At 44.0% G+C, this 19,737-nt stretch overlaps 1 pseudogene; it reads right to left on the reverse strand.

The window, feature by feature from the left end:
• Positions 1-11,366: 11,366 nt before the first annotated feature.
• Positions 11,367-12,074, reverse strand: LOC128060402 (transformer-2 protein homolog beta-like; annotated as a pseudogene).
• Between the last annotated feature and the right edge of the window lie 7,663 nt (positions 12,075-19,737).

The raw sequence follows: 19,737 nt of genomic DNA on the forward strand, positions 1-19,737 counted from the left end.
AGCATCGATTGTCACTCAACCTTCTTTATGGTCCAACTCTCACCATACAAGACTACTGGAAAAGATAAGATAGGGGAAGATTCTTGAGACTGTTGAGCCCCTGGGGGAGGTCAGGCCAACCAACCCAGGCTTAACAACATTCCAAGTTGTACATGACAAAACAAGCAGCATTAACGTGAAACCAGAGCGGCAATTTGCTCACAGATTGATGATGATATCAGTTTGAGTCCTGGTCCTAGAATTATAAGAGGAACCCTGAACCGTAATTTCTGAAGTGTCTTCAAAAGAGATGTGCTGAGAGTGGACGTGCTGCCTAGGACGTTCCTCCAGTTGTACCAGGACACCAGACTTCCCAGCGCTGTTGAAGTCTGGATGCTGGTCAAAAATTTGCTGATGTATCCTCTGCTGTTTCTACTTACCTTTTCTTTTAATGTTAGTATATTGGAAGTAAGCTAAATAATTCTCTAGTAAATATTGGTATTATTTATTTATACATAACAAGTGGCTTATTTTGTTAACAAATCCTTTGAGCATGAGATGAAAGTGAAAACTTTCTGCAAAACGCTCTTGTCAAATAACACCTCCCTCGTGCCCAAATTGTTGTGAGAACCAAAAAAGACCATGGACTTCAAAGGGACTGACCCTTGCATCCAGCCACACTTCGGGCATCACTGTGGCACAGCATGGAGATTCTGTACCCCCTCAAGGCCAGATGCACAGCCCTGGCCCTCGGAGCCTCACACTGAGCCCAGATCAAGGCTGAGGCCCCCTCACCACCTGGAGCTTGTATGTTGAAACTGTAAGCCCCACACTGTATTTGGGAAAGGATCTTTAAGAAGATAACTAAGGGGAAATGAGGTCACACACGTGGGGCCCTAACCCAATAGAACTGGTGTCCTTGAAGAAAGGAAGACACACCAGGGATGCACACCCGTAGAGCAAAGGCCCACACCAGAAACAGTGAGAAGACGGCCGTCTGCAAGTCACGGAGAGAGGCCTCAGGACAAACCAAACCTGCACACACCTTGATCTTGGACTTCTAACCCCTGGAACTGTGAGAAAGAAGTTTCTACTGCTCAAGTCACAGTCTGTAGCATTTTGCTGCCAACCCTCGCAGACTGAGGCAGTGCCTGTGCAGCCTGAGCTCTGAACTGTTGGGTTGGCCGGCATGGCAGTGAGTGAGGCGTCCCCAGAGCATAGCCTCATTCGTGCCCAACAATTTGGGCACAGGTCATCTGGGGTCACCCTAAATGTTGTCATGAGGACACTCAATTAGCCCCATGGAGAAGCACACTCGGAAGGACCAAGACCCCCAGCCAATAGCCAGCCCCACACTTCCAGCCATTTGAGGTCACCATGTGCAATGGGGATCCTCCAGCCCAGGTAGCCTGCAGACAACTGTGGCCCCAGCTGTCTGCTGACATCAGGTGGAAACTACCCAGCTGAGCCTTCCCCAAATACCTGATGCACAGAGTCTGTGAGCATGAAATACAGTTGTTTTACACCACTTACATCAGGCCTGTTGATAGTCCCATCTGCCATTCTGCCATGATCATATGGTAAGCACGCCTTGAATTACATAAAAAGTCTATATGTATGTGTGTGTGTAAATATATATGTGTGTGTGTATTTAAAACACTTTACAGAAATGCATGACAGGGTTTCTTTTAATTTAATCATTTTTCTTCTTTGCTTAACTCCGCATATGGCCCTCTTGTCCCATCTCATCTCCCACTTGTCCTATATTATAATTTGATTCCATCTAGTCTCCATATTCCCCCCTTGTTTGTGTGTAATAATAATCAAGCATACTTACACATTTTCATACATATAGACATCTGTAATCTGTACAGTTCATGTCCTACTCTCTGGAACCCCACGGACTGCAACATGCCAGGCCTCCCTGTCTATCATCAACTCCCAGAGCTTACTCAGACTCACGTCCATCAAGTCGGTGATGCCATCCAACCATCTCATCCTCTGTCGTCCCTTTCTTCTCCTGCCTTCAACCTTTCCCAGCATCAAGGTCTTTTCCAATGGTAGAGGATTTTGGTAAATTTCTTTTACAAAGAGGGATCCAGTTTCACACTTTGCTGCATCTTGATTTTTCTCACTCAATGGTATCTTGTAGAAATCTCTGTGAAACCTTCTGTTAGAGCATTCACTGGATCTTTTCCTTGGCTGCTTCATGTTCCACATGAGGAAGTATATCTTCTCTGTGTGCACAGCTTTCACCTGCTGCACACCAACTATCATGATGGCCCAGAATGGCTGCTGGGCTTGACGTAGTTTAAATTTTAACAGATGTAGCCCAGCTGTTTTTCAGGAGGCCTGATATCCAGTAAGACCTGTGCTTTTCTGGCACCCAGTGTGCAGGGCTGTCACAACCACACAGGACCAGCCTGCTCCAGCTCCCCGCATGTTCCACAGGTAGGTGTGCACAAAGCCTTCAGCAAAACCACATCCCATTGTTTCTTCAACTTTCCTCATGCATGCATGCATGCTCAATTGCTCATTCATGTCCGAGTCTCTGTGACCCCATGGGCTGTAGCCCACCAGGCTCTGCTGTCCATGGACTTTCCCAGGCAAGAATACTGGAGTGGGTTGCCATTTCCTACTCCAGGGGATCTTCCCCACCCAGGGACTGAATCCAAGTCTTTGGCATCACCTGCACTGGTGGGCAGATTCTTTACCACTGCGCCACCTGGGAAGCCCCTCAACTGTCCTCAGGCCCAGCTAAACTTCATCAGAGGATCAACACCACTTCAGTTCAGTTCAGTTCAGTTGCCCAGTCATGTCCAGCTCTTTGCGACCCCATGAATCGCAGCACGCCAGGCCTCCCTGTCCATCACCAACTCCCGGAGTTCACTCAAACTCACGTCCATCGATTCAGTGATGCCATCCAGCCATCTCATCCTCTGTTGTCCCCTCCTCATCCTGCCCCCAATCCCTCCCAGCATCAGAGTCTTTTCCAATGAGTCAACTCTTCGCATGAGGTGGCCAAAGTACTGGATTTTCAGCTTCAGCATCATCCCCTCCAAAGAAATCCCAGGGCTGATCTTCTTCAGAATGGACTGGTTGGATCTCCTTGCAGTCCAAGGGATTCTCAAGAGTAAAAATCATACCTAAATTCCTCTGTACAGTTTTACTCTCAGAGAAGAAATGTTGCCCAACAATGGTCTAGGAGACAAGGGCAGCTTGGGCCTCTCCCCCTGCCCTTCCCCTCTCACTGTATCCAGGCCCCTCTGATGTCTTGCTTGTCCAGAGGCGGCTGCTAAACCACACCGGTGGCCACCCCTTCTGAGGGCCAATGTCAATTGTCAGAGGCAGAACCATCTAAACCAGACGTCTCTGTACTCTCTCAGATCAGAGAGATCTTGGCTCTCGGAAATACCTAAGCGGTCCATTTATCAAGCAGGTCAAAACACTTAGCAAGTATGTATATACTAATATCTTGGCTATCTGAAAGCTATATACATAAATTCCAAAGGGGACTATTTTTCTTTCATTTTTACATAATTTCCACTAGTTACTAACGGGGTATGTGGGCTTGTTGGACGCTGCATAGGCGCTCAGTCCTCGCAGATTGTTCGCCGCCTGCCCCACGATGACTTCCACGTGGCACGGAAACGCATCTTTAAGACGAAAGTGCCGCAGTGTCACCTGCTGCGGCCACGACCTCGAGCCAGCAGCTTCGCCCGCGTCCAGCAGAGGGCGCTGCGTGTCCCCAGAACTGAGCATGCGCGGCCCAGCAGCAACTCCTCCGGGGGTCCCGGAGTCCACGCCACTCATCCCTCCGCTGTGCCCACAGAAATGAGGTAGGGTCTGAAAGCAGAGGCGGGTCCTGGGCTGGCACGTCGCCTACCCAGGCAGGAGTCTGGCTCAGGAGTCGTCGCCAGCATAGAGTACAGGCGCCGGGGCCTCTGCACCCGGGACCCCATCTGGGCGCGGCTTGTCCCCAGGCGCTTGTTCCCAGGCACCAGCGCTGGGGCGGGAGCGGGACGCGCACTGAGTTCGGAAGGGTCCTGAGTGACAGGAGCACGACTGTCCCCGGCCACCGCCGAGAGCGCGCCGGAGGGACTTTGAGGACTGCGGGCAGCCCTATCCCGGGCCATGGGACAACAAACCAAGACCAGACAGAGTCTCTCTGACAATGAGCCAGGCATGGTCCACCGTGCGGTCCCCACAAACCAGGACCGGCCCGCGTGTGTCCGCGGCCTCTGCTGTCTCAGGAGCCATCCAGCGCTGGAGCCCGGGCCACGAACACAGCTGGGGACACAGAAGACGCTCTAAAGACGTTTAAAAGAAGGGACTACCCAGAATGCGCGAGGGCTTCGCTGCTGGCTCAGCCGATAGAGTCTGCCTGCAGTGTGGGAGACCCTGGTTCAATCCTTGGACCTGGAAGATCCCTTGGAGAAGCAAACGGCAACCCACTCCTGTGTTCTTGCTTGGAAAATCCCATGGACAGAGGAGCCTGGCAGGCTACAGTCTATGGGGGCGGGAAGAGTCGGGCAGGACTGAGGCAGTAACACACAGGATGAAGACAAAAAACATACAAGCAGTATTCACAGTATTACTTTGGAAGTGAGAATATAAGCGGTTTTTCTGCATCTCTCTAAACGTTATAAATTACATAGGTATCACCAAAATAAACTTTTTATAGCAATGGTTCTCTCACAAAGCCGGGCATTCCTCTCCATCTAGAAGGGCTAAAGTCTGAAAAAGGGGATCCCAAACTCAGATGTTTTCAGGTGCCTGGTGAGTTGAGTAAATGAGAAGGCAGAACTAAGCATGAGGCAATAGGGAGGTGTGAGGACTACAGAGAACCAGCTGCTCTGCAGGGAGCAGGTTTCTCCAGCTCAAGCTCACCTTTAATCTTCATGAAAACCCTGAGGGCAGGCCCACTTTGAAGACAGGAAAAGGGGAAACGGGCCAAGATGACAAAGCAAGAAGCAGAGTGCTCGTTGGAGGGGGCGGGCAGTGTAGAGGCATGGGCACCATCTGCCAGGCTGTGGTTGCACCTTCACACCCCACGCCCATGGCCCCGACTGGTGCAGTGACCCTGGCCCGTGAAGGAGTGACAGGGGACAGGAGTGACAGGCGTTCCCTGGCCTCGTTTCACCCACATGACAAAACCAGCTGTCTGACCACTCAGAGGCAGGTTGTAAGAGGAGTGAGGGGGGCCATGGGTGGAGATGCTCGGAGAGTGTGCACACCTCCAAGTGTCAATATGAAAGACACACCAGGGCCACTTAAAAAGGGCGTGAGAGGAGGGTCTTTACAGCCTTGGGTCAGAGAAAGACTTCTTAAGACAAAAAAAGAACATAAAAAGGAAAAGATTGATATTTAAAACTTATTTACATTAAAATTAATAAATTCTGGTCCTTAAAAGATACTGTAAAGAAAATGAAAAGAAAGCAACAAACCAGAAAAAAAGAAAGAGATATTTATGATACATATACTTGAAAAATGATTCAAACCCAGAATATATGTAATTCTTTTTAGTCTATGACGCAAGAGGAAAAAGACAACAGCTTAAAACCTAAAACTTCCTACTTCCTAAGAAAGGAGGGCCAGAATATGTGTGAGAAATGTCCAACCTATGTTCAAGGAAACTTAAAAACAATGATATGCAAGTCCACATTCCCTAGATTAGCAAAAATTAAAATCTCTGTCAATATAGAGAAGACTTAGATTAAAAAAAAGTTCATACACAGCTGCTGCTGCTGCTGCTAAGTTGCTTCAGTCGTGTCCGACTCTGTGCAACCCCATAGACGGCAGCCCACCAGGCTCCCCCGTCCCTGGGATTCTCCAGGCAAGAACACTAGAGTGGGTTGCCATTTCCTTCTCCAATGCATGAAAGTGAAAAGTGAAAGTGAAGTCGCTCAGTCTAGTGGAACTGTAAACTGGAGCAATCGCTGTGACACGGCGTCTGGGAAAGGTGGGCATACAGGAGTGGTGCCTCCATATGGCCCAGGATTCCACTCCTCACATTGTTTTTGTAGTTCAGTCACTCAGTCATGTCGGACTCTGCAACCTCATGGACTGCAGCATGCCAGGCTTCCCTGTCCTTCACCATCTCCTGGAGTTTGCTCAAACTCATGTCCATTGAGTCAGTCCATCTCATCCCCTATCGTCTCCTGCTCCTGCCCTCAATCTTTCCCAGCATCAGAGTCTTTTCCAATGAGTCGGCTCTTCACATCAGGTGGCCAAAGTATTAGAGCTTCAGCTTCAGCATCCTTCCTTCCAATGAATGTTCAGGGCTGATTTCCTTTACAATTGACTGGTTTGATCTCCTTGCTGTCCAAGGGACTCTCAAGAGTCTTCTCCAACACCACTGTTCAAAAGCATCAATTCTTCAGCATTCAGCCTTTTTTATCGTCCAGCTCTCACATCCATACATGATTACTGGAAAAATCATAGCTTTGACTATATGGACCTTTGATGGCAAAGTGATGTCTCTGCTTTTAAATATGTTGTCTAAGTTTGTCGTTGCTTTTCTTCCAAGGAGCAAGCATCTTTTAATTTCATGGCATCAATCACTATCTGCAGTGATTTTGGAGCCCAAGAAATAAGTCTGTCACTGTTTCCATTGTTTCCCCATCTATTTGTCATGAAGTGATGGGACTAGATGCCATCATCTTCGTTTTCTGAATGTTGAGTTTTTAGCCATCTTTTTCACTCTCCCCTCGCTTTCATCAAGAGGCTCTTTAGTTCTTCTTCACTCTCTGCCATAAGGGTGGTGTCATCTGCATATCTGAGGTTATTGATATTTCTCCCAGCAATCCTGATTCCAGCTTGTGCTTCTTCCAGCCCAGCATTTCTCATGATGTACTCTGCACAGAAGTTAAATAAGCAGGGTGACAATATACAGCCTTGCTGTACTCCTTTTCCTCTTTGGAACCAGTCTGTTGTTCCATGTCCAGTTCTAACTGTTGCTTCCTGACCTGCATACAGATTTCTCAAGAGGCAGGTCAGATGGTCTGGTATTCCCATCTCTTTCAGAATTTTCCACAGTTTATTGTGATCCACACAGTCAAAGGCTTTGGCATAGTCAATAAAGCAGAAATAGATGTTTTTCTGGAACTCTCTTACTTTTTTGATGATCCAACAGATGTTGGCAATTTGATCTCTGGTTCCTCTGCCTTTTCTAAAACCAGCTTGAACATCAGGGAGTTCATGGTTCATGTATTGCTGAAGCCTGGCCTGGAGAATTTTGAGCATTACATTACTAGCATGTGAGATGAGTGCAATTGTGTGGTAGTTTGAGCCTTCTTTGGCATTGCCTTTCTTTGAGATTGGAATGAAAATGGACCTTTTCCAGTCCTGTGGCCACTGCTGAGTTTTCCAAATTTGCTGGCATGTTGAGTGCAGCACTTTCACAGCATCATCTTTTAGGATTTGAAATAGCTCTACTGGAATTCCGTCACCTCCACTAGCTTTGTTCATAGTGATGCTTCCTAAGGCCTGCTTGACTTCACATGCCAGGATGTCTGGCTCTAGGTGAGTGATCACACCATCGTGATTATCTTGGTCGTGAAGATCTTTTTTGTACAGTTCTTCTGTGTATTCTTGCCATCTCTTCTTAATATCTTCTGCCTCTGTTAGGTCCATACCATTTCTGTCCTTTATTGTGCCCATCTTTGCCAGGAGCCAGCGTGAGGAATCCCACCCATGACAAGGTCATGTGGCAGAGGCCTGATGGGCAAGGCGAGTCAGGCCTCAGGGTTTCCCCCTGGTATTTCCTGAGCATGTACCCCCAAAATAAGAATCTGCCTGCCTTATTGTGTTGTACTTTTCCACTCTTCTCCCACTCTCTGGACAAAGTTAATTCAGGGCTTCAGTCTCCTGCAATACAATGTCTCTGCTTTAAACCCCCTCTGATAGCTCTCTAACTTGCCTAACAGGTTCCCCCGGACCTCTTACAGCTTGTGAATTGTTTACAGCCCCCATCCGCTAGAGGCACAAAGCTTAAAGCATCTTAAAGATACAGAGCCTTTTCTAAAGAGCCAAAAATCATATTGGTGACAGGATTTCAAAGTTGACTCAATGATTGCTGCCAGGCCTCCATATTCTTTATCTTTTAGGCACCTGGGGGGATGTTAATCAATGTAAACGGGATATGGAAAAAGATGTGTAATAGTTTTGATGTTAGCAACACTAGACTTTTGAGTTAATTACTTTTCTTTTGTTATAAACCACTGTACTCCTTTCACTTGTTATAAGTTGCTGTATCTTTGCTATGTAAGAATGTAACTTTATTTAGTGTTTTCTGAGAGTGGCACCAGACTTTGGGAAGATCAACACAAATAAGTCTTCTGGTTGACAAACCCTTATCAGAAAAAAGGCTGTAAAATGTTAATTGGCCCTTTTGGCCGGAAGATGATGTAAATTACCTAAGACAGGTATACAGAGAGAAAAGCCTGGTTTTGATAAGAGTCTGGGCTGCTAGCGCTGCATAATTTTGTATTACCCATTGATCTCTATGTACAATCAAAAAGGTATAAAAGGCCTTTCTAGACAATAGAAACCGGGCAAGTCATTGGAAGGACTGGTTTCCCCCGTGTCTCCTCTTTATTCCATTTTCTGGCTGAATTCCCATCTGGGGCGTGGAGGCTCGCCATGTCCACTTACTTGCCCCGGCTTCTAAGATCCATGTGAGAGGGAGCCCAAGGTGGGGCACCCCCCGCTATTCAAGAGGATGCTGGTGGCCTAACGTAGATGGTGCAAGCTCCTTGTCTGGAACTTTATTGGCTTTCCACATAAACCAAGTTATTCAGCCTCTTTTCTCCACTAAATTTTCCAACTACACTATTTCTTCCTAATCTAATCTTATATTTATAAATAAATAAGTTTTTTCCTCGCCTATTCATCTCCCCTTCTAATCACCCTGGATCCACCGGCGCTGGACCCTGGCACATCTTCTCTTGGTATCTCTAATTTACTTGAAGAACTCTCTAGTCTTTCCCATTCTATTGTTTTCCTTTATTTCTTTGGACTGATCAATGAGGAAGGCTTTCTTATTTCTCTTTGCTATTCTTTGGAACTCTGTGTACCTGGACCCATGTAAAAGAATATTTGTAGTAGCAATGTTTAAAAAAAAAAACCATAACCAACCAAAATGGCCTTACTGAAGAGGAAGTGGATGGCCTATGTTCAATTTCAAGTGGTCTGACCTAATATCTTGTTTTAAATTACATATGCAGGTGGGAAAACTGTTAAGAAAAGTAAGGGAATTGGGGGGCCTTCCCAGGTGGCACTAGTGATAAAGAACCCACCTGCCAATGCAGGGGACTGAAGAGAGTGCGTTCAATCCCTGAGTCAGGAAGATCCCCTGGAGGAGGGCATGGCAACCCACTCGTCTTCTTACCTGAAGAATCCCAAGGACAGAGGAGCCTGGTGGGCTACAGTCCATAGAGTTGCAAAGAGTTGGACATGACTGAAACAATTTAGCACACACACACAAGGGAATAATTAATACAAATTTTAGAAATATGATAACATCTAGTAGGGGGACAATATCAGAGTGGGGCATGTGGGATGGGGAGAGGAGAGGCATTGCTTCTAAAGTACCTCGAATGGACTTCCCTGGTGGTCCGGTGGCTAAAAATCCACCTACCAATGCTGAGGACACAGGTTCAATCCCTGGTCCGCGAAGATCCCACACACTGTGGAGCAACAAGGCCCATGAGCCACAACTACTGAACCCGTGTGCATAGCGCCCTTGCTTCACGACAGGAGAAGCCACTGCAATGAGAATCCCGTGCACCTCAGCAAAGAGCAGCCCTCGCTCAACACAAATAGAGAAAGCCCTCACAGGAACAAAAACCCACCACGGCCAGTAAATAAATCTTTAAAAAAGAAAAGAAAATACAGGAGGAAAGCTAAGTGACTGTGGTGGTTTTGTTGCCTTTTTCTCTTTTCTTCATTTGCATTTATTTAAACATAGTTCTCAAAACATTTGAGTGAAATTGGGTCTCCTTTGGTAAGTAAAGGACCTGAAAATAACATTTTAAAAATGAACAGGCAGAGTCTTCAGATCATCCACAACACAGATGTAGTGTTCCCTTCTTTTTCTCAAACTCTGAAGCACCCAGTTTTTCCATACAGTCTTAAAAGCTTCCCAGGGAACAGGGCTTCCCTGGTGGTCAAGTGGTTAAGACTACACCCTTCCATTGCAGGGGGCCTGAGTTCAGTTCCTGGTCAGGGAACTAGATCCTGCATGCCACAACTAAGCCCCAGCACAGCCAGATAAATAAATTTAAAAAAAAAAAAAAAAGCTAGAAGAACAAGAGTATATTTGTGATGGAATGTATTGTCACTTGTTGATAATTGAGAGACCATTATCCCCTTGTAACAGCTTTAAGAAATAGCCTTTTTAAGGCATACATTGTGTAACTCTTATCTTATTCCCTGCGATATATAGTACAGATGACATAAAGGCTGACAAATTCACATTTATATAAGTATTAAGCATTTGCTGTATTGAAAGTTCTTTAGTTCTAATACTAACAGTATGGAGTTACAGCACATAATTTTTAACGTCTAATTGCAGGTACAGGCTTCCTTGGTGGCTCAGCTGGTAAAGAATCCACCTGCAGTGCAGGAGACCTGGGTTCAATCCCTGGGTTGGGAAGATCCCCTGGAGAAGGAAACGATTACCCACTCCAGTATTCTGACCTGGAGAAGTCCATGGAAGAGAAAGTCCATGGGGTCTCAAAGAGTCAGACACAACTGAGCCACTTTCACTTTCACATATATTAAGTATGGTAAGTTTCATGGACTGCAGGAAATTGGCCATTCTTGTCTTGAATTTACTACTGACGATCTAATCTAAACAGTTCTGCTAAGCGCTGATATGTTAGAAAGCAAAGTAAAAGCCTAACTTTATTGTTGCTTTTTGCCATTTGGTAGCATTTTACACACCAGCTTCAATCTTCAGAAACCCTGGATTCAGTAGAAAACCATTTAAATGAAGTTTTATGCAATAAAAACTTCTCAGCAGTCAAAATTTATACAGTAAAAAAATACATGCAAAACATACTTTTCTGAAAACACTTAACTTTGAACAAAGCAGCAAACGACACAAATGCAAAATGAAAACAGCATTTCAACTCCACCAAAAGTAGTCATCAAATTCATGTCACTGTATGGCAAAAACCTCCACAATATTGTAAAGTAATTAACCTCCAATTAAAATAAAGAATTGATTTAAAAGAAAAAAAAGTAGTCATCATAAAAGATGTAAAAGTCACCTAACTTCTCTAAGCACTATTCACTTTTTAAACGGAAGATGATAAAAAATATTGTCCACAAACAATATCCCAGCTCTAGGGCAAGTTTTAGAAAGTCTTCAACCTCTGGCTTTAATGGCGACTAAGTGAGTAGGATGGAGATCTGGAACGTGGTCTGTGTCCTCCACGACTACAGTAAGGAGGAGGTGACCGTCCCCTGCATATCCGATCCCTGTCTTGAGTGGCTCTCCGCCTCCTCCTCCACCTCCTCCTCTGGATGTTCTGCTACAATAGTCCCGATCATCAGAGCCTCCATCCTCCCCTCTGCCATAGTAATCCCAACTGCCAGAGCTGCCACAGGGAGGTCACCCCATGTGAACTCCTGGTGTTGGAGTATGTGGCCTTTTTGTTATAAAGCAATCACAGGTGATCCTGTGTCGTCCACCGAGCTCCATTCCGTTTCACACTTTGTTGCTTTCTTGGCATCATCTACATTTTCAAAGTAACACAGGCAAATCCCTATTGAACATCTAGACTGCTGGTCACAGACAACAAACCCGTCAGAAATTAGGCCATGTTTAGAGAACACTTCTTTAGGTCTCTTTCTGTAGTGTATAAGCACAGTCCAACACCAAGACAACAGATGGGATCAGGATTTGCTGGGTTCCCAGCCTGACCCCTGCGAGTGGACCTGGGAGGATGACTGTGGCTATGCCACCTTCCCTAGGCTCTGCCGTAAAATCCGCCAGGGGCTCGTCTGTGGGAGCGGGAGCGAGATCGTGGCCTCGTGCAACGCCTTTGGGGACTTCTTCTGGATCGAGGCCTGCTCGCCGCTGTCATGTATGACTTCTGCTGCCGTCACCATTTGGCGTGCTTCAGTGGGAGCGGCCAGCCTCTCACACCTCCTTTGCAGAGGCTCCGCCACAGCCTTGAATCACAAACCATGCACTGGTTCGCACACACTGGTTCCCCCGCACAGGTCCCCAAGGTGCTGACAGCCAGAACGCCCTGCACAGCCTCTGCTTCAGCCACTGTGGTGCTTCACAGGTGTTCACAGATGAAGGGATGTTCACGGTCTCTGATATTCCTTCTTTCTAGATGTGGAACTTCATTCCACCCCAGTCTTCACCACGAATGTGAGAGCTGGCCCATGAATGTGGTACAGACTTAATAAATGGCAAAGGGGCTTGGCAGAAGTGATGGGACATCACTTCCAAGATCACGCTGTTGAAACACTGCAGCTTCCATCTTGGTCTGGCACTGTCTCTCCACTGGCCCCCACCCCTTCCTCTCTCTCCCTCCCCTCCTCCTTCCAGACTCCCTCCCTCCTTCCGTCCCCTCTCATTATTCACTTTGGGGGCAGTCAGCTGCCACCTTATGAGGAGAGGCCCATATGCTGAGGAACAGAAGGCCTGTCATCAATCCCTGGAGTGACCTCTGAAGCAGATACTCATTTCATCAGAGCCTTAAGATGACTGCTGCCCAACTATTAATAATGACTGTCAACTGACTGCAGCCTCATGAGACACTGAGCCACAACTACCCAGTTAAGCTGCTCCCAAATTCCTGACTCCTATAAAAATAATAAATGTTTGTTTTTTTAATCTACTAAGTTTGGGGATAATTTATCATGCAGCAAGAGATAACTAATACAGTGATCTTCAGTTTGGCAAAAATGCCTTAAAAATGACACAAAGAATATGAACTATAACAGAAAAAAATTCATAAATCAGATTTTCTAAAACTTAGAAACTTCTGCTCTTTTAAAGACGCTACAACAGGGTTCCAAACAAGATGATGCAGACATCACTTCTGCTGTTCCTTACTCTAAGTACAACTAAAACCCTGGACATAATACAATCAACAACCATAAGAGGACAGTCTTAGCTTAGGCTACTACAATAAAATATCATGGATGGGGTGGCTTAAACAACAGACATTTATTTGTCACAGTTCTGGAGGCTGGGAAGTCCAAGATCAAGGTACTGGCAGATTCAGTGTCTGGTGAGAGTTGGTGGAGAGAGAGGCTGAGGGTGAGAGTGAGCGCTGGTATCTCCTCCTGATCTACTAAGGGCACATCCCACCCCACCATCATGAGCTCCTCTAAACCTAATCACTTCCCCAAAGCCCCGCCTTCAGATATTATCATACTGGAGATTAGGATTTCAACATTTGAATTTGGGGATAACACAGACACTTACTCCAAAGCAAGGACTCTGAAAGACAGAAGGCAGACGGGCTACCAGATGGTAGCAGACAACTCAGAACAACCCAGAAATGGCACTTTCCTGCCTCACCAACATGTGGTCAATGTAGAATGAATAGAGAGAATTCCCCCCGGTAGCAGCAGGTGGCCCAGACTGAATTGCCTTGTAGCAGAGACCAAGTGGCAATTTCTGACTCTAGTCCCCCACCCAGCGGTAGCAGAAAGCCTACAGGGCAGCCCAGCAACAACAGAATGCCTGGGGGCACTTTCTTCCCCCACTGCGGTCCGGGTACCCACCTAAACCCAGCAGCAGCTGAGGCCACAGAGCTTTCCTCCCATTTGGTTAGCATCAGTGAAAAATGAGTACGAAGTTTGGCCTTCTGACTCAGCAGTGGCAGGCAGAACCCCTCACCCTCCAAACTAGAGAATGGTGCAAGGAATTTGGAGAGAAGAGAACCAGAGAAAGGGTGTCTTTAACCTGTATGGGATATTCTAGGCAGACAGTTTGTTTACCAAATGAGACACTGGCCAGAATGAATTCACCAAAAGGTTTGAGACCCGGGCTTTCACAGCAACCTTTGAATAGCACACAAAGCAAACCAGAATAGCACTGCAAGAACTCAGAAAGAAACTGACATTGAAATCTCAGTCACAAAAATAGGGCAGGACCAGCATGCCTCTTAAACAGGATGACTGCTCGAAAAGACTATTTAAACAGGATCCAGAGTCTTATAACGTAATATCCACAATGTCCAGGACACAGTAAATTAAAAAAGAAAAAATCATTTGTCACACCAGGAACCAGGACCAGGGAAACCACAACTGGCCCAACAATGCCAACACTGATATGGCTCAGATGTTGGAGTCATCCAGCAAGGATCTTGAAGCAGCCATCCAAAAAATGCTGCAGTGAGCAATTATGAATATTCTTGAAACATATACAAATAGAAAATCTGAGTAAAGAAATAGAAGATACAAAAAGAACCAAATGAGAATTAAAGAATTTTAAAAAAATAAATAATCAAGATTAAAACTCACTGTATGGGCTCAATAATAGATTGGAGGAGAGATATGAAAAAACATTGAAGACTGAGCAATAGAACTTATCCAGTCTGACCTACAAAGAGAAAATAGATGGGAAAAAAATATAAACAGACTTCAGAGACTTGTGGAACAGCAACAGGTCTAACATCTGTGTCACTGAAGTCCCAGAAAGGGAGGAGAAAGTGTGAAACGGAAAAAAATTTTTTGAAGAAATAATGGCTGAATACTTCTAAATTTGGTGAAAAGCATAAACTTATATATTCAAGATGTTGAACAAACCCTAAACAGGGTAGACTGAAAGAAATCTACCCCAAGACATAATCAAGCTTCTGAGTAAAGACAAAGGAAAAAGCTCTGAAAGCACCTAGAAAGAAATAATGTGTCACATATAGAAAAACTATTCAAATTACAACAGATTTCTCATTTGAATCCAAGGAGACCAAAAGTAAATGGCACAAGATTTTCAAGTGCTGAAAGAAAAGAGCTGTCAATGCCAAACGATATCCAATGGGGGAAAAAAAAACAAAACCCTTTAGAAACGAGGAGAAATGAAGTCTTTCTTAGGCAGAAAAACACTGAGAGACTTTGTCAGTAGCGGGTCTACTCCAGAAAACTGGCTAAAGACATTCTCTACACTGAAAGGAGACAATAACAGAAGGGATCTTGGAGCAAGAGAGAGTGACAGGACAGTGAAATGAGAAGGAAAAAAACGGGGGGGTTAAATATAATTTTATCACTCTCCTTATAAGTTTTAAAAGCTGTGTTTGATGGTTGAAGTAAACATTATAACATGATTTGATATGATGCTCAATATACAGAGAGGGAATGCTTTTTGTTTGTTTTGTTTTGTTTTTTCATTTATTTATTTTAATTGGAGGCTAATTACTTTACAATATTGTTGTTGTTTTTGCCATACGACATGAATCAGCCATGGGTGTACATGTGTCCCCCATCCTGAACCCGCCCTCCCACATCCCATCCCTCAGGGTCATCCCAGTGCAACAGCCCTGAGCACTCTGTCTCATGCATTGAACCTGGACTGGTGATCTGTTTCACATATGATAATATACATGTTTCAATGCTATTCTCTCAAATCATCCCACCCTTGCCTTCTCCCACTGAGTCCAAAAGACTGTTCTATACATCTGTGTCTCTTTTGCTGTCTTGCGTATAGGGTCATCATTACCATCTGTCTAAATTCCATATATATGCGTTAGTATACTGTATTGGTGTTTTTCTTTCTGACTTACTTCACTCTGTATAATATGCTCTATTTTCATCCACCTCATTAGAACGGATTCAAATGCATTCTTTTTAATGGCTGAGTAACATTCCATCGTGTATATGTACCACAGCTTTCTTATCCATTCGTCTGCTGATGGACATCTAGGTTGCTTCCATGTCCTGGCTATTATAAACAGTGCTGTGATGAACACTGGGGTACACGTGTCTCTTTCAATTCTGGTTTCCTCAGTGTGTATGCCCAGCAGTGGAATTGCTGGGTCATATGACAGTTCTATTTCCAGTTTTTTAAGAACTCTCCACACTGTTCTCCATAATGGCTGTTCTAATTTGCATTCCCACCAACAGTGTAAGAGGGTTTCCTTTTCTCTGCACCCTCTCCAGCATTTATTGTTTGTAGACTTTTTGATAGCAGCCATTCTGACTGGCGTGAGATGGTACCTCATTGTGGTTTTGATGCATTTCAGAGAAGGCATACTTAAGACAATTATATTTTTTTAATGAAGAAGGTAAAAGAACCCAAGTGGAAGTAAGTTTTCTACGGTTTTATTGCAGTAGTAAAAAAAAAAAGCATCAGCACCAGTGGCCTCTGGCAATTTGTGTATACATATTGTTATACCTACGTGAAGTGAAGTCACTCAGTCGTGTCCGACTCTTTGTGACCCCATGGACTGCAGCCCACCAGGCTCCTCCGTCCATGGGATTTTCCAGGCAAGAGTACTGGAGTGGGGTGCCATTTCCTTCTCCAGGGGATCTTCCCGACCCAGGGATCGAACCCGGTCTCCCGCATTGAAGGCAGACGCTTTTACCGTCTGAGCTACCAGGGAAGTCCTTGTTATACCTAAAGTAACCACTAAATAAAAGTATACATGGAGACTTAAATCTATGATGAAATTATATTTTAGCTCCCCCTAAATGTTCAAATAACCCAGAGAAATGTATGAAAAAGGGAACAGAGGACCAAGACACAGAAAAATATTAGAAATATTAGAAATATTGAGATCCCTATATCTCTTATTTGAATATGTACATAATACCTCCTCTTAGCGAAGTCTCTTGACTATTCAAGTAAGCTTTAAAATCACATTTATATAAACAAATCAAGATGAGATTCTAAAAAAATACCCAAGCAGTCCAGGGGAAGCAAGAAAAGAGAAACAAAGTAATGAGAAACCCAGAAATGAGCATAAAACAAATAATGACGTGGCAAATTTAAGCCTTAATGTTTTGATAATTATTTTAAATATAAATGATTGAAGTAGACCAATTAAAATAGGTTGACAAAGTGGATTATACAAAACACAACTCATTCATCTATTTGACGTTTAGTTTATTTCCATGTGCTGGCTATTGTAAATAGTGCTGCAATGAACATTCAAAATTGGATCATTTGTAGAGATGTGGATGGACCTGGAGTCTGTCATACAGAGCGAAATAATTCATAAAGAGAAAGACAAATACTGTATATTAATGCATAAATGTGTAATCTAGAAAAACAGTACAAAAATTATAAAAAAATAGTACAAAAAAATAGTAAAGAAAAAAAAAAGATGAACTTATTTCCAAGGTAGGAATAGAGACACAGATGTAGAGAACATACATGTGGACACCAGGGTGAGGAGTGTGGGATGAATTGACACATATGGGTCGCTATGTGTAAAACAGCCATCTAGTGGGAACTGGCGTACAGCGCAGGGAGCTCACAGCTCAATGCTCTGTGATGACCTAGAGGGCAGGGATGGGCGGGGGTCGGAGGGAGGCCCAGGAAAGAAGAGGTATATGTATACATATGGCACCGAAGAATTGATGCTTTTGAACTGTGGTGTTGAAGAAGACTCTTGAGAGTCCCTTGGACTGCAAGGAGATCCACCCAGTCCATTCTAAAGGAGATCAGCCTTGGGATTTCTTTGGAAGAAATGATGCTAAAGCTGAAACTCCAGTACTTTGGCCACCTCAGGCGAAGAGTTGACCCATTAGAAAAGACTCTGATGCTGGGAGGGATTGGGGGCAGGAGGAGAAGGGGATGACAGAGGATGAGATGGCTGGATGGCATCACGGACTCGATGGACGTGAGTCTGAGTGAACTCCGGGAGATGGTGATGGACAGGGAGGCCTGGTGTGCTGCAATTCATGGGGTCGCAAAGAGTAGGACACGACTGAGCGACTGAACTGAACTGATAGCTGATTCACTTCATTATCCAGCAGAAACTAACATAACATTGTAAACCAGCTATACTCTAATTAAAAGAAAAAACACCACAATTCAACTGCATGCTATCTGCAAGACACTCACTTGAAACATGACAATGTAGGTAGGTTGAAAGGTAAAAGATAAGAAAAGATACCTCATGCAAACATTAGCAGAAAAACTTAATAGAGACAAAGAGAAATATTACAAATTTAAAAGGAATCAATTCTCCAGGAAGATATAATGATTCTAAGTATGTATGCACCAAACATCAGAGGGCTTCCCTGGTGGCTCAGACGGTAAAGAATCCACCTGCAATGCAGGAGACCTGGGTTCAGTCCCTGGGTTGGGAAGATGCCCTGGAGGAGGGCATGACAACCCACTGCAGTATTCTTGCCTGGAGAACCCCATGGACAGAGCAGCCTGGCGGGGTCACAAAGAGTCTGACACAAGTGAGCAGCTAAGCACAGCATAGCACAAACATCGGAATCTTGAAATACATGGAGTTGGGAAAAGAATCAGGAATATCCACAACCATAGTTAGAGACGTTAACATCCTGCTTTTAGCAATTGATTTTAAAAAAAAAACTAAACAGGTGGTCCAGTGGTTAGGACTCTGCACTTTCACTGCTTCAACTTGATTGGGGAATTGATATCCCACAAGCCATGAGGTGTGGCAAAAAGAAAAATGACTAGACGAAATCAGTAAAGACAAGGACAAACTGAGCAACAGTATCAAACAGGATTTAACTGACATTTATAGAACATTCTAGCCAACAACAGCAGAGTACACATTCTTTTTTCAAGTGTCCACAGTATAGTCACGAAGATTAACCATATCCTGGATCATACAGCAAACCTTAACAAATTTAAAAGAATTGAAATCCTATAGCATATACCCCCTTACCGTAAAGGAATTAAACTAAAAACCAATGACAACAGGAAAATCTCCAAATACTTGGGAACTAAACTACAGACTTCTAAACAATTGTTGAGTCAATGAAGCAGCCTCGAATGAAATTTAAAAACATAGAACTGAACAAAAATAAAATACAACATATAAAAATTGGTGAGGTGTGGCTAAAGCAGTGCTAACAGGGAAATATATAGTATTAAATGCTTACATTAGGGAAGAGGAAAGTTTCATATCAATAACCTTAGTTCCTACCTAAAGAAACTAGGGAAAGAAGAGCAAAATAAACCCAAAGCAAGAGGAAAGAAGGAAAGAATAAAAACAGAAATCGACGAAATTGAAAATGGGGAGAAAAATCAATGAAGCAAAAAGCAAGTCTTCAGAAGATTAATAAAATTGACAAACCTTGAGTTAAATTGATAAAACTAAAAAGATGCAAGTTACCAATATCAAGATTAAGGAGGGGATATTGCTACAGATCCTGTAGCCATTAAAAGGATAGAAGGGAAGTATTGTAAAAACTCTACACACCTAAGTCCAACAAAGTAGATGAACTGCACCAATTCCTAGAGTGTCATAAACTACTTAAACATACCCAAAATGAAATAGATAACTTGAATAAATTCTATTATCTATTAAAGACATTGAATCTATAAATTAAAAGCTTCCCCCAAAAAAGAAATCTTCATGCTTCTATAGATTCCCTGGAGAAGTTTGTCAAAAATTTAAAGAACAAATTCTACACGTTCTCTTCTAGAAAAAAGAAGAGGCAGGAATACTTTCCAACTCATTTCATGAGGCCCTAAAACCAAAAGCAGACAAAAACCATACTAAAAAAAAGAAAACTATAGACCAATATCACTCACAGATTTAGATCTAAAACTTTTCAACAAAATATTATCAAAATGAA

Source organism: Budorcas taxicolor, chromosome 2, assembly GCF_023091745.1.
Source record: "Budorcas taxicolor isolate Tak-1 chromosome 2, Takin1.1, whole genome shotgun sequence".
NCBI classification, from domain to species: Eukaryota; Metazoa; Chordata; class Mammalia; order Artiodactyla; family Bovidae; genus Budorcas; species Budorcas taxicolor.